Raw genomic sequence first — 14,382 nt, 5'->3', positions numbered from 1 at the left:
GATTATTTACACACAGTATTGACCATCCTCAGGCCATGAGTTATCCACACAACTTATTGACAATCCTCAAGGAACAGGATTATTCCTACACAGTATTGATCATCCTTAAACAACAGGATTATTCTCACATTATACTGACGATTCTCAGGCAACAGGATTATTCTCACACTGTATTGACCATTCTCAGGCCACAGGATTATTAATAAATGGTATTGAACCATCTCAGGCAACACGATTGTTCACACACTGTATTGACCATCCTCAGGTCAAGGGTTACTCATGCGCAGTATTGACCATCCTCAGGCCACAGTATTATTTGCAAACAATATTGATCATGCACAGGCCACAGATTTTTAACACGTAGTATTGACCATCCACAGCCCACATGATTATTATCACACAGCATTGACCATCCACAGGCCACATCATTACTCACACACAGTATTGCTCATCCTTAGGCAAAGGGCTATTCGCACACAGTATTGACCTTCCTTAGGCCAAGGGTTATTCACACACAGTATTTACGATTCACGGGCCATAGGATTATTCACACACAGTATTGACTGCCCTCAGTCCACAGGATTGAGCATTCACAGTGCACAGGATTATTCACACATTGTATTCACAATTTTCAGGCCACAAGTTAATTCACACACAGTATTGACCATTCTCAGGCCACAGGATTATTTTCACACACAGTATTGAACATCCTCAGGCCACAGGATTACTCACACACAGTATTGACCATTCACAGTCCACAGCATTTTTCACACACATTATTGACCAACCTCAGGCCACAGTATTATTCACACACAGTATTGACCATTCTCAGGCCACAGGATTATTTTCACACAATATTGACCAATTTTTGACCACAGGATTACTCACACACAGTATTGACCGTCCTCAGGCCATAGGATTATTCACACACAGTATTGACCGTCCTCAGGCCACAGGATTATTCACACACAGTATTGACAATCTTCGGGTAGCAAAATTATTCCCACACATTATTGACCAGCCTCAGGCCACAGGATTAATTACACACTGTGTTGACAGGACAGAGGCCATATGAGTATTCACACACAATATTCAACATTCTCAGCCCACAGGATTATTCACACACAGTATTGACGAACATACGGCCACAGGATTAATAAACACATTGCCTTGACCATTCAGTATAAACAGTACTGAACATGCACAGGCCATAGTTTATTAACACCCAGTATTGACCATCCACAGGCCACAGTTTTATTAACAAACAATATTCAACATGCACAGGCCACAGATTATTGATACACAGTATTGACCAGTCACATTCCACAGGCTTTTCAGCACATAGTATGGACCGTCCTCAGGCAACAAAAGTTTTCACACACTGTATTGACCATCCTCAGGCCACAGGATTATTCACTCGCTGTGTTGAACATCCTCAGGCAGCAGCATATTTAACACACACAGTATTGACCATTCTCAGTCCACAGGATTATTCACACACAGTATTGACCACCATACGGCTACAGCATTAATGAACGCACTGTCTTGGTCATTTACACGTCACAGGATTATTTCCACACAGGATTGACGCGTCTCAGGCCACAGTAATATTCTCACACAGTATTGACCATTCAAAGAGCACAGGATTATTCACGCACAGCATTGACTAGCACACAGCCACAGGATTAATGAACACACTGTCTTGACCATTTACAGGTCGCAGGATTATTCCCACACAGTATTGACCATCCTCAAGGAACAGGATTATTTCCACATAGTATTGACCAGCCTACGGCCATAGAATTAATGAACACACTGTCTTGACCATTTACAGGTCGCAGGATTATTCCCACACAGTATTGACCATCCTCAAGGAACAGGATTATTTCCACATAGTATTGACCATCCTCAGGCCACAGGATTATTCACACACAATATTGATGATTCATAGGCCACAGCATTATTCACACAGTGTACTGACCACTCACAGTCCAAAGGATTATTCACACACAGTATTGACCATCCTTAGGCCAAGGGTTATTCACACACAGTATTTACGATTCACGGGCCATAGGATTATTCACATACTTTATTGAGCATTCACAGTGCACAGGATTATTCACACACTGTATTCACAATTCTCAGGCCACAGGTTAATTCACACATGGTATTGACCATTCTCAGGCCAGAGGACTATTCACACACAGTATTTACCATCCTCAGGCCACAGGATTATTCCCACACAGCATTGACCATTCTCAGGCGACAGGATTATTCCCATACATGAATGACCATTCTCAGGCCACAGGATTATTCACACACACACACAGTATTGAACATCCCTCGGGCAGCAGGATATTTAACACACACAGTATTGACTATCCTTCGGCCCAACGGTTATTCCCACACAGTATTGTCCATTCTCAGTCCACAGGATTATTCACACACAGTATTGATCATTCACAGGGCACAGGATTATTCACACACGGTATTGACTAGCACATGGCACAGGATTAATGAACACTTTGTCTTGACCATTTACAGGTCACAGGATTATTCCCACACAGGATTGACCATCCTCAGGCCATGGATTATTCATACTCAGTATTGATAACCCTCAAGCCACAGGATTATTCCTACACAGTACTGATCATCCTCAGGCAACAGGATTAATTTCACACATTATTGACCATTCTCAGGCCACAGGATTATTCACACACTGTATTGATGATTCACAGGCCGCAGGATTATTCACACACAGTCTTGACCATTCACAGGCCACAGTAATATTTGCAAACAATATTGGCATTGCACACGTCACAGATTATTAACACATAGTATTGACCATCCACAGCCCACAGGATTATTATCACACAGCATTGACCATCCATAGGCCACATTATTATTCACACAGTATCAACTATCCTTAGACAAGGGGCTATTGACACACAGTATTGACAATTCACAGGCCACAGGATTATTCAAACACATTATTGACCATCCTCAGGCTGCGGGATTATGCACACAGTGTATTGACCATTCACAGTCCAAAGGATTATTCACACACAGAATTGACCATCCTTAGGCCAAGGGTTATTCACATACAGTATTTACGATTCACGGGCCATTGGATTATTCCGACACAGTATTGACTGCCCTCAGTACACAGGATTATTCACACACAGTATTAAGCATTCACAGTGCACAGGATTATTCCCACACTGTATTCGCAATTCTCAGGCCACAGGTTAATTCACACACAGTATTGACCATCCTCAGGCCATGGATTATTCACACACAGTATTGAAAATCCTCAAGCCACAGGATTATTCCTACACAGTATTAAACATCCTCAGGCCACACGAGTACTCACACACAATATTCAACATTCTCAGCCGACAGGATTATTCCCACACAGTATTGCCTAGCATACGGACACAGGATTAATGAACAAACTGTATTGACCATTTGCAGGTCACAGGATTATTCACACCCAGCATTGACCATCCTCAGGCCACAGCATTATTCACACACAGTATTGTCCATCCATAGGCCACAGTATTATTTGCAATCAGTATTGCAGAGATTATTAACACACAGTATTGACCATCCACAGCCCACAGGTTTATTATCACACAGCATTGAATATCCACAGGCCATATTATTATTCACACACAGTACTGCCCATCCTTCGGCAAAGGACTATTCAGACACAGTATTTACCATCCTCAGGCCGCAGGATTATTCATACAGTGTATTTGCCATTCACAATTCAAAGGATTATTCACACACAGTATTGACCATTCTTTGGCCAAGGGTTATTCACACACTGTATTGACAATTCGCAGGCCACAGGATCATTCACACACAGTATTGACAATCCTCCATCCACAGGATTACTCTCACACAGTATTGACCGTTCACAGTCCACAGCATTTTTCACACACAGTATTGACCATCCTCAGACCACACGAGTTTTCACACACATCATTGATCATCTTCAGGCCACAGGATTACTCCCACACAGAATTGACCATCCGCAGGCCACAGATTATTAACAAACAGTATTGACCATCCACAGGCCACTGGATTATTAACACACAGCATTTACCATCCACAGGCCACATTATCATTCACACACAGTATTGACAATCTTTAGACAAATGCTCAATCACACACAGTATTCAGCATTCACAGTGCACAGGATTATTCACACACTGTATTGACCATTCACATTCCAAAGGATTATTCTCACACAATACTGACCACCCTCATTCCACAGGATTACTCAGCCACAGCGTTGATCATTCTCAGTCCACAGGATTTACCACACACCGTATTGATCACCCTAACCCACAGGATTATACACAAACTGTATTGACCAACCTCAGGCCACAGGATTATTCCCACACAGTAATGGCCACGTTCAAGCCTCGGGATTATTCACACGATGTATTGAGCATTCACAGTGCACGGAATTATTCACACACACTACTGACCACCCTCAGTCCACGGGATTACTCACACATAGTACTGACCAGCATACAGCCACAGGATTATTCACACACAGTATTGCCCATCTTTAGACAAAGGATTATTCACACACAGTATTGACGACTCATGGGTCACAGGATTATTGACACACTGTATTGACCATTCACATTCCAAAGGATTATTCACACACAATATTGACCATCCTCAATTCACAGGATTATTCACACACTGCATTGAACAGACACAGGCCACAGGCTAGTTCACACATAGTATTGACCAACCTCAGGCCACAGGAGTATTCACACACAATATTCAATAGTCTCAGCCAGCAGGATTATTCACAAAGTATAGACCAGCCTACGGCCACAGGATTAATGCACACACTATCTTGATCATTTACAGGTCACAGGATTATTACCACACAGTTTTATCCATCCTCAGGTCACAGGGGTATTCACAAAGTATTGAACATCATCAGGCCACAGGATTATTCCCATACAGTATTGACCATCCTCCGTCCACAGGATTACTCACACACAGTATTGATCATCCTCAGGTCAAGGGTTATTCACACACAGTATTGACCATTCACAGGCCAGAGGATCATTCACAAACTGTGTTGACCAATCTCAAGCCACAGGTATTCACACACAATATTCAACATTCTGAGCCCACACGATTATGCACACACAGTATTGACCAGCATGCGGCCACAAGATTATTCTCACACAGTATGGACCATTCTCAGGCCAAAGGATTATTCACACACAGAATTGATCATCCTCAGGCCACAGGATTATTCTCACATAATATTGATCTTTCTCAGGCAACAGGATTATTCACACACAGTATTGAACATTCTCAAGCCGCAGGATTATTTACACACAGAACTGACCAACCTCAGACCACAGGATTATTCTCACACAGTATTGACCATCCTCTGGCCACAGGATTATTCACATACCATATTGTCCATCCACATGCCAAGGGTTATTCACACACAGTACTGGCCACACAAAGTGAGAGCGTTAGAGGTGCTCGGAGGAGCAAACAGAGATGTGGAGGGTTGTTGTGATTGGAAAAGGGTCTGAAAAGGATTTGACACTGACAGGGTGGACTGTAGTTATTGTGAAAACCTACAGAAATAGTGATGATTGTACTGAGTGCAGGATGGGATTATTGAGATTTGGCATGTTATCAAGACTGGAGCAATTTACAAATAGGAAGAATCATCAGTATTGGAGTAGGGATCAAATTCATAGTGGGATTGTGGGCGGGGTTAAGGTTACAGAAATAAGAACTTTTCTGGGAATTACAAGCACTCAAGGCCCTGGCACAGATGAGTTGGACCGAAAGGTATGTTTCCTTGCTGAATGACTCCATCCCATGACAAAAGTCAGCGTGATTGGGGGAAATATAGAACAGAAAGATCCCAGGATTTGAAATCATCTACTTGGAGGAAGCCTGCTTTCCCCTCTGTTGGACTGATCCTCACTAAGACAGCACAGGCCTGGATTGATAACTGTTAACTTCCTATATTGACATAGGAAGGCTCAATACAGCAGAGATGAAAGTAAACAAGAGAGTGGGGATTGAACCTGGGACTATCACACTCTGTGTTCACCCTTCAACTCTGTATCTATGTCATGTCCTCCATACCAAAGATCGATCACTGAAATGCTCTCTGCTCTGTTCACTGTGAGTGGTCCTATCTTGCTGCAGGATTTCTTGAAGGCTCCAGGTCTCCCTTCCCTCTGAATGAAATGTATCTCAATCTGCTTTGGGAGGTAAGGGAGGAGATTGCTGGGGCCCTGGTGGATATATTTAATACATTGCTGACCACGGATGAAATGCCGAATGACGGGAGGATAGCAAATGTGGTTCCTTTGTTCAAGAAGGGAAGCAGGGATAGGCCAGGAAATTACAGAGCAGATAGGTCACCCCATTAGAGGAACGATGTGTCGGATTTGGAAAGGGTTCAGTGGAGATTTACTCGGATGTTACCTGGTAATGGAGGGAATGTGATATGAGGAACTTGAAGCTGTTTTTATTCGTGAGAAGACGTTTGAGATGAATTAATTGAGACATTAAGATAATCAGAAAGTGAAATGGATTGGACAGTGAGAGCCTTTTCCCTCAGATGGCAATTTGAGGGGGGATAGCTTTAAATTGAGGAGTGAAAGATATATGACAGATGTCAGAGATAGTTTCTTTACTCAGAGTAGTAGGGGCTTGGAACAAACTGCCTGCAACAGGAGTCGATCTGCTAACCTTAAGGGCATTTATACGGTCATTGGATAGTCACATGGACAAGAATGGAATAGTGTTGGCTACTTGGGCTTCACATTGGTTCCACAGGTTGGCGCAACATCGAGAGCCGAATGGCCTGTTCTGTGCCGCCATGTTCTACGTTCTGGAGGGAATAAATATAAGGCGAGAGGGGAAAGACTTAAAAGGGATTGGAGGAGAACATTTTTCACACAGAGGATGGTGAGGTGGTAGAGAAAAGTACAATAACAACATGTAAAAAAGATTTGGGCAGAAACATGGAGAGGAGAAGGTTTGAAGGGATTTGGGTCAAATGCAGGAAATCGCGACTCGGTCAGGGACTCTGGTCAATATGGACTAGTTGGATCGAAGGAACTATTTTTGTGCTGCATCACTCAGTCTCCTCCTCCAATAACTGGAGACAACCGAGATAAGGCATGTTGTAGACACTGAAGCAAGTTACAGCGATAGGGATAGTAATCTGGAATGCAGTACGTTTCAAATACGTGAAGTGACTATTGGGATAGGAGGAGGTTACAGAGATATGAACTGTTATCGGAGTTAAAAACTATTGAAGACACCGGTCCACAAGACATGGCATAGGTGCAGTGTTGGGGTGTAGCAAGTTTTAGTACAACAGAACTTAAAAGTAGGGGTGGGGATTGTGCGTGGGGTGGGCCTATACTGTATTCCCCCTCCAGATCTGTATCGATGTCATGTCTTGTTAACAGAGGTTTGGAGCCTTCTCATTCCTCTCTTCTCAGTTATCGAGACTGGATGAAGTTATCAATACTGAGGGTTGCAGAGTTAGTAAGGACTCTTCAGACTGGCCAAGGTTACAGGTAGAGAGAGTTGTTGGGACTGGAAGAGGTGACAGTCTTCAATAGGATGGTACACATTCACGGATGATTTTAGTGACTGCAGGAGGTTACAGAGTTAAGAAGGCTAGTAGTGATGGAAGGAGGTCACAGAGATAGATAAGATTGCAGAGATTGGCCAAGGTTACAGATCTGGGGAACGGTCACGTGGCTTCATAATTTACACAAAGGGAGCATGGGCAGTAATGGGTGTGGGAGCTGGAGAGGTTTATACAGATAAGGAGGTTTATAGAGATGGTAGAAGGTTCATGGGAGTGAGGTGCTGTAGGATAGGATGGAGGAGTGCTGTGGGGACTGGAGAAGTTTGCAGTGATATCATATGATGGAAAGGCTTGAGGAAGGTACACAGATGGGGCGATTGCTAAGGGCTGGAGGATATTAAACAGACAGGGTGGGCTGTAGTACTGGAAATTTTGACAGAGATAAGGATAAGGTAGTGTTTGGGGATAATGACCATAATTCTGTACGTTTTGAAGTCATGATGGAAAGAGCTAAGGATCATGCAGAAGTTTGGGGAATGCTACTTATCATTTCATTATCACTATCACTGATCTTTATTACTAGCATTAGACAGGATTTGAAAAATATAGACTCAGAGGAACTATTTGCAGTCGAGCCTACAATTGGAAAGAGGGAGTATTTTCAAGTAATACAGTGAGAATTCAGGGCCAGCGTGTACCATGAACAGTGAATGACAAAGGCACCAAGTTCAGCGAATACTGATCAAGTGATATTGGGAGCTTGGTAAAGAAAATACAGTGCAATAAAACCAGGTGAAGCCCTTCAACAACTATAGAGAGTGCAAGGGGGTCCTTAAAAATGAGGGGCACTCAATAGGCCATGAAACCTCCTTGGTAGACACTAGTAAGGAAAAGCTACAAGATATTTTATGATGAGAGTCAGAGTAAGAAGATTCCCAGCTAAAGAGTGCGGCCTGTTGGAAACCAAAGGGACGATCTGCTCATGGAGCCAGAGGAAGTAGCGGAGGTCTTCAATGTATGCTTCCCATCTGTATTCACACAGGAGAAAGACACTGTAGCCGGGGATTTCAGTCGGGATGGTGAGACTCGAGAACATGTTAAGATCAATAAAGAGGTATTAAATGCTTTCACAGGCATAAAGGGGGAGAAATCCCCAGTGCCCAATGAAATGAATTGCAGGCTGCAGTGGGAGGTAAGGGAGGAGATTGCTGGGGCCCTTTTGGATCTCTTTAATACTTTGCTGGCCACAGGGATATTGGGTAAAAATTGGGAACAATTCTCAGGGACAAGATGTATCAACATTGAAAAGGAAGGAATAGATTCAGGACAGATTTTGTAAAGGAAAATCCTGCCTGATGAATTCAATTGAGTTTTTTTGAAAAGTTATCAAAAAATATTTATGAGCGCAGTGCAGACGATGTGGTTATCATGGCGTTCGGTAAGGCCTTTGACAAGGTCTCAGTCAATATGTAAAGGCCCAACTGGAGAAAGGAGTGAAACCTGACCTCCCCTTGGGAAACAAGGTAGGGAATAGGACTGAGGTGTTAGTGCGGGAGCACTTTGGCAAAGTGACCACAATTCTATTAGTTTGAAAATAGCTTTGCTGAAAGACAGGCCTGGTCCAAAAGTTAAAGTTATAAAATGTGGCAAGACAAATCTTGATAGTATTAGACATGAACTTTTTAAAAAGTTGATTAGAGAGTCTATTTTCAGGTAAAGCGAATTCTGACAATTGGGAATATTTTAAATGTGAGATAAAAGGACCGTTCAGCACCAGCATGTTCCTGTTTGTGTGCAGCTCAATGCTGACAGCTTTCAGAAACACTGGCTGTCGACTGAGACTCTGGTCAAGGAAAAGGGGGCACATGTCAGGTATAGCCAGCTGGATCAAGGGAATCCCTGAGGAGCATAGGGGCTGTAGGAATACTCTTTGGATGGAAATCAAGAATGCAGAAAGGGGACATGAAATAAAAGTGTATTAAGAACAAAAGAGGAGCTAGGGACAAAACCAGTATTCTTAATGATCAACAAATCCAACGATGTGTGAAACTACAAGATCCTAAACAAATATTTCACTTTGGAGCTTACTGTGGATAAGGCCTGGGGCGCTCAGGGACCTAAACATTGTTTGGCCAGAACACTATTGGAATATTGTGTGCAATTCTGGTTTCAATGCCATCGGAAGGATGTTGTGGAACTTGAAAAGGTTCAGAAGAAATGAATAAGGATGTTGCCAGGGTTGGAGTGTTTGCGCTACAGAGAAAAGCTGAATAGACTGGGATTATTTTCACTTTAACATGGGACGCTGAGGAGTTATCTTATAAAGGTTTCTTAAAATCATGATGAGCATGGATAGGGTCAATAGATAAGGACTTTCTCCGGTCGTGGGGGGGGTGGGGGGTGAGTCCAAACCTACAAGACATAGCTTTAAGGTGAGAGGAAAAGATTTAGAAGGGACCAAAGGGACAGCTGTTTCCTGCAGAGGAATATGTATGATATAAACTTCCAGAAGAAATGGTGGAGGCTGACAGAAATATATTTAGCAGGCATCTGGATGTGTACATAAATAGCAGGATTTTAGAGGGATATTGGCAAAGTTCTGGCAAATGGGATGAAAAACGTCCTGGAGGAGTTGGACCAAAGGGTCAGTTTCCGTGCTGTACATCTCGATGACTCCATGTCTTGAAATGAGTCCTCATTATAGAAGAGGCGGTGTTGGAAGTTTTAAAACATAGAGGTAAATAAATCCCGAGGATCTGATCAAGTGTATCTCAGAACATTGTGGGAAGCTGGGGAAGAAATTGTAGAGGCCTGAGCAGTGATATTTGTGGCATTTTGGGCAGTGATGGAGGTTTTCTGAGATTTCAAAGGGATCTTGATGAAATGAGTGAATGGCTGAAAAACTGCAGATGGAGTTCAATTCGGGGAAATGCGAGGTAATGCATTTAGGTTACAACAAACAAGGGTCGAGCTTTCACAATTAATGGTAGGGTCTTCAGTAGTGTTGTACGCCTTGGGGTTCAGGTACGTAGTTCTTTGAAGTTTGCCACAAGGAGAGACAGGATGGTTATAAATGGTACTTGCTTTCATTGTTCAGTCATTCGAGTTTAAGAGTTTGGGAAATCATGTGTAGATTGTACAGGACATTGGTAAGGCCTGTTCTGGAATACTCTGCCCAGTTATAGGAAGGATATTAAGCTGGAGAGGGTTCGGATCACATTTACCGGGATGGTGATGGGTATAGAAGGTTTCAGTTATGAAGGAAGGTTGTACAGTCTGGGACATTTTTCACTTGAGCCTGGAGGTTGAGAGGTGAGCGTATAGAAATTATAAAATAATGAGGGGTATAGATAGAGTTAACGTGACTTGTGTTTTCCCAACAGCAGGTCATTTTAGAATGAGGGACTACATTTCTTAAGGTTAGAAGGGAGAGATTTAAAATCAGAAAACATAAGGAGCAAACTGTTACAGAGTGTGTTTTGTGTGTGGAATGAAATTCCCAAGGAAGGGGTAAATGTGTGTACAATTACAATGCTTGAAATATTAGTACAGGAATAGGAAAGGTTTGAAGGGATGTGATCCAGGAACAGGCAGGAGGGATGAGGTTTGTTTAAGATTATGGTCAGGCATCAACCGAACAGTTAGTTTCCATGCTGTATGACTGTCTGACTATGAAAATAATGTTGTGGCCTTATTTAAGAAAGACTACAAGGGGAAGCCAAGGAACTGCAGACTGAGGAGAGCGAAATCAAGGATGGGTAAGGTGTTGGAGATCATTCTGAGACGTAGGATTTATATGCATTTGGAAAGACAAGAACTGATTACAGAAAGTTAGAGTGGCTTTGTGCGCGGGAATACATGTCTCACAAACTTGTCTGAGTTTGATGAAGATGTGACCAAGAAAATAGATGGAAGCAGAGCAATAGACGTTGTTTCTGGCTTCAGCAAGGCCTTTGACAGGGTTGAGCAGGGTACACTGGTTAGTAAGGTTAGATCACATGGGATCAGGGAGAGCGAGCCAACTGGATACACAATGGGTTTGATAGGAGGAGGTAGAGGGTTGTTGTTCAGACTGGAGGCCTCTGACCAGCAGTGTGCTGTAAGGATTGGTGCTGGGGCCACTGATGTGCATCATTTATACAGAGGATCTGGGTAAAAATATAGGAGTCACTGTTAGTATGTTTGTGGATACCAAAATTAGTGGAAGAGTAGGCAGGGAATATAGTTATCGAAGGGGATGTTAATCAACTGGGCCAGTGGGCCAAGGAATTAAAGATGGAATTTAATTCAGGTGTTGGATTTAGTTAAGACAAACCAGGGAGGAGTAACACAGGTAATGGTCGGGCCCTGGACAGTGTTGTCGAACAGAGAGAGACCAAGGGGTGCAGTTACACTGTTTTGGAATGGAATCACAGGGGGACAGGGTGAGGAAAGCAGCATTTGGCACACTTGTCTTCATTGGTCAGAGCATTGAGTACATGAGTTGGAGATATTTGTAACATTGTCGTCAATATTTCTCCTGGGCAGAGGAGGCCACGGGGTAGCCTTATAAAGGTTTATGAAACCATGTAGGGCCTAAGTAAGGTGAAAAGCCAAGGGTAGGTGAGTCCAAAGCTAGAGGCATAAACATGATGTGAGAGAGCAAGGATTTAAAGAGGGAGCTGAGGGGCAACATTTTCCACAGAGGATGTGCATAGACAGAATGGACTGCCAGAGGAAATGGTTAAAAACAAGTACAATTACAATATGGAAAAGATACTTGGGCAGGTACATGGAGAGGAGAAGATTGGAAGGGGTATGGGCCAAACACAGGCAAATGCAACTCATTCCATTTAGGAAATCTAAAACAAAGAGCATGCAGCACAGAAACAGACCCGATGTCTCCAGTTATTGGAGGAGGAGACTATTGAGACAAGGCATGTTGTCGAGACTGAAGCAAGTTACAGCGATATGGATGGTCTGGACTGGAGGTTTCAAATATGTCAATTAATTGGTAAGAGGGGAGGGGATGACAGAGATAGGAACTGTTATAGGAGTTAGAATGATTGAAGACACTGGGTCCACAAGAGGACCCATAGATACTGTGTTGGAGAGGGAATGAAGAACAGAAAGATCCCAGGCAGCATTACCACTCTCTCATGTGAGGCCTGCATTCCCCTCTGTTGTCCTGGTGCTCACCAAGAAAGCACACATCTGGATTGAAAACTAGGAACTCCCGATGCTGTCTCAGTACAACAAAACTTAAAGTAGGGATGGTGACTGAGCCTGGGGTGTGCCTGTACTATGCTCCCCCTTCAGCACTATGTCTATGTCATGTCTTGTTAGCTGATGTTTGGAGCTCTCTGCTCTGTGCACTGTGAGTGATCTTACCTAGCAGCAGGATTTATTAAAGGCTCCCGACCTTTGTCTCTCTGGCTGACCAATCATCTTCCCAACCAGCAGTTGGCAAGTCTATTGAGTCAGGAACTCCCTGAGTACCTGTAGAAGACACATAAATAAGCAGAATGGGAAATTAGACTGATGTTGTGAGGGTTACACATGTAGAATGGCAGTGAGCCCACAGAGATCTGGAAAATTCCAGTCTCCATTCCTCACCTGTGCTGCCTCATCTCTCTGGAGTGGAGAATTCTGTTGGCTCAGGATCTGGAGTAGCTGCAAGAGTGAGAGACGCTGACAGAGGCAGCAATTAGATGCACACAGTGAGGGATCCCACATGGAGAGATACTGAGTGATATCACCAAAGTTCAGGATCAAATAATTGTGCAGGAAGAAAGGGTTTTGATTCAGGTTGCACTAGGATGCGCAACCTGTGAGCAGGCGAAGTGATGGCCTAGTGGCATTACTGTGAGACAATTTATCCAGAAACTCAGCAAATGTTTTCTGGACACAGGTTTAAATCCAGCCATTGCAAATGATTGAATGTGTATTAAGTGGTTCAAAAACGATGTAATTAAAAACCTGTAAGTGAGTATTAAACTATTGCTGATGTTAAGAAAAATCCATCGGGTGCATTCCTGTCTTTAGTGAAGTAATCTAAGGTGGGACTGGGATATCATAGGTATTACAGAAACAACAGCTGAGGGAGGGACAGGACAGGCAGCTCAATGTCCCAGGGGACAGATGCTGCAGGAAGGACAGAAGGGGAGCTGAGAGAGGAGGAAAGCTGCTGGTTCTGACTGGGTGAACCATCCCAGCAGGACTGAGAGAGGATATTCCTGCGGGACCGCCCAGTGACGCTGTGTCCGTGGGATTAATCAGTAACAATGGGTCTTCCCTTTCCTCTGATTGTTCTACAGACCCCGAGAGCCCCGCCCTCCTGCACCTTGACCTTCTCAAGATGGCGGCCCTCAGGCCCGCTCTCCCTCTTCCCTCAAACAAATGGCGGCCGTGACCCTGAGCCGCTTCCCTGATCAGAGACCGCCGCCTCCTTACACGGGCCTGGAGGGTCTTTCCGAGTTATTTTTAACCTGTATCCGGGACTTGTGAATTCTCTCCACTCCTTTCTCCCAGCGAGGCTCCTACACACCGGCTCTGAGCGCCGCTCTCTGAAGCCGATCGCAGCCGCTGCCGGAGAAAGCAGCTCCATGTCTCTGTGTCCTGACAATGTGGTACTGCGCATGTTCTGCATAGAAACCAAACTGCGCGTGTGTCTGAGGTTATCAGTGAGTTTATAGAGAATATTCATATCTGCACAGACTGATGGGTAAACTATTAGTCATTAACAATTGCTTTGTCGAGTTATAGTTATAGAGATGTCTAAC

At 43.6% G+C, this 14,382-nt stretch overlaps 1 long non-coding RNA gene across 1 annotated transcript in view; it reads right to left on the bottom strand.

Moving 5' to 3' along the window:
• The window catches only part of LOC148149537 (uncharacterized), a 56,093-nt gene extending 42,374 nt beyond the window's left edge, over window positions 1–13,719 (bottom strand). Inside the window, exons 1-2 of the long non-coding RNA XR_015757804.1 lie at window positions 13,217–13,719; window positions 12,992–13,099 (exon numbers count right to left, since the gene is read on the bottom strand). This is a non-coding gene — a long non-coding RNA (uncharacterized LOC148149537). The remainder of the gene's footprint in view (window positions 1–12,991; window positions 13,100–13,216) is intronic.
• Between the last annotated feature and the right edge of the window lie 663 nt (window positions 13,720–14,382).

The sequence above is a fragment of the Chiloscyllium plagiosum genome, unplaced genomic scaffold, assembly GCF_037043375.1.
Source record: "Chiloscyllium plagiosum isolate Xiang-an unplaced genomic scaffold, Cpla_swu_hap1 HiC_scaffold_8, whole genome shotgun sequence".
NCBI lineage: Eukaryota > Metazoa > Chordata > Chondrichthyes > Orectolobiformes > Hemiscylliidae > Chiloscyllium > Chiloscyllium plagiosum.
This window is presented reverse-complemented; position numbering and strand designations above follow the sequence as displayed.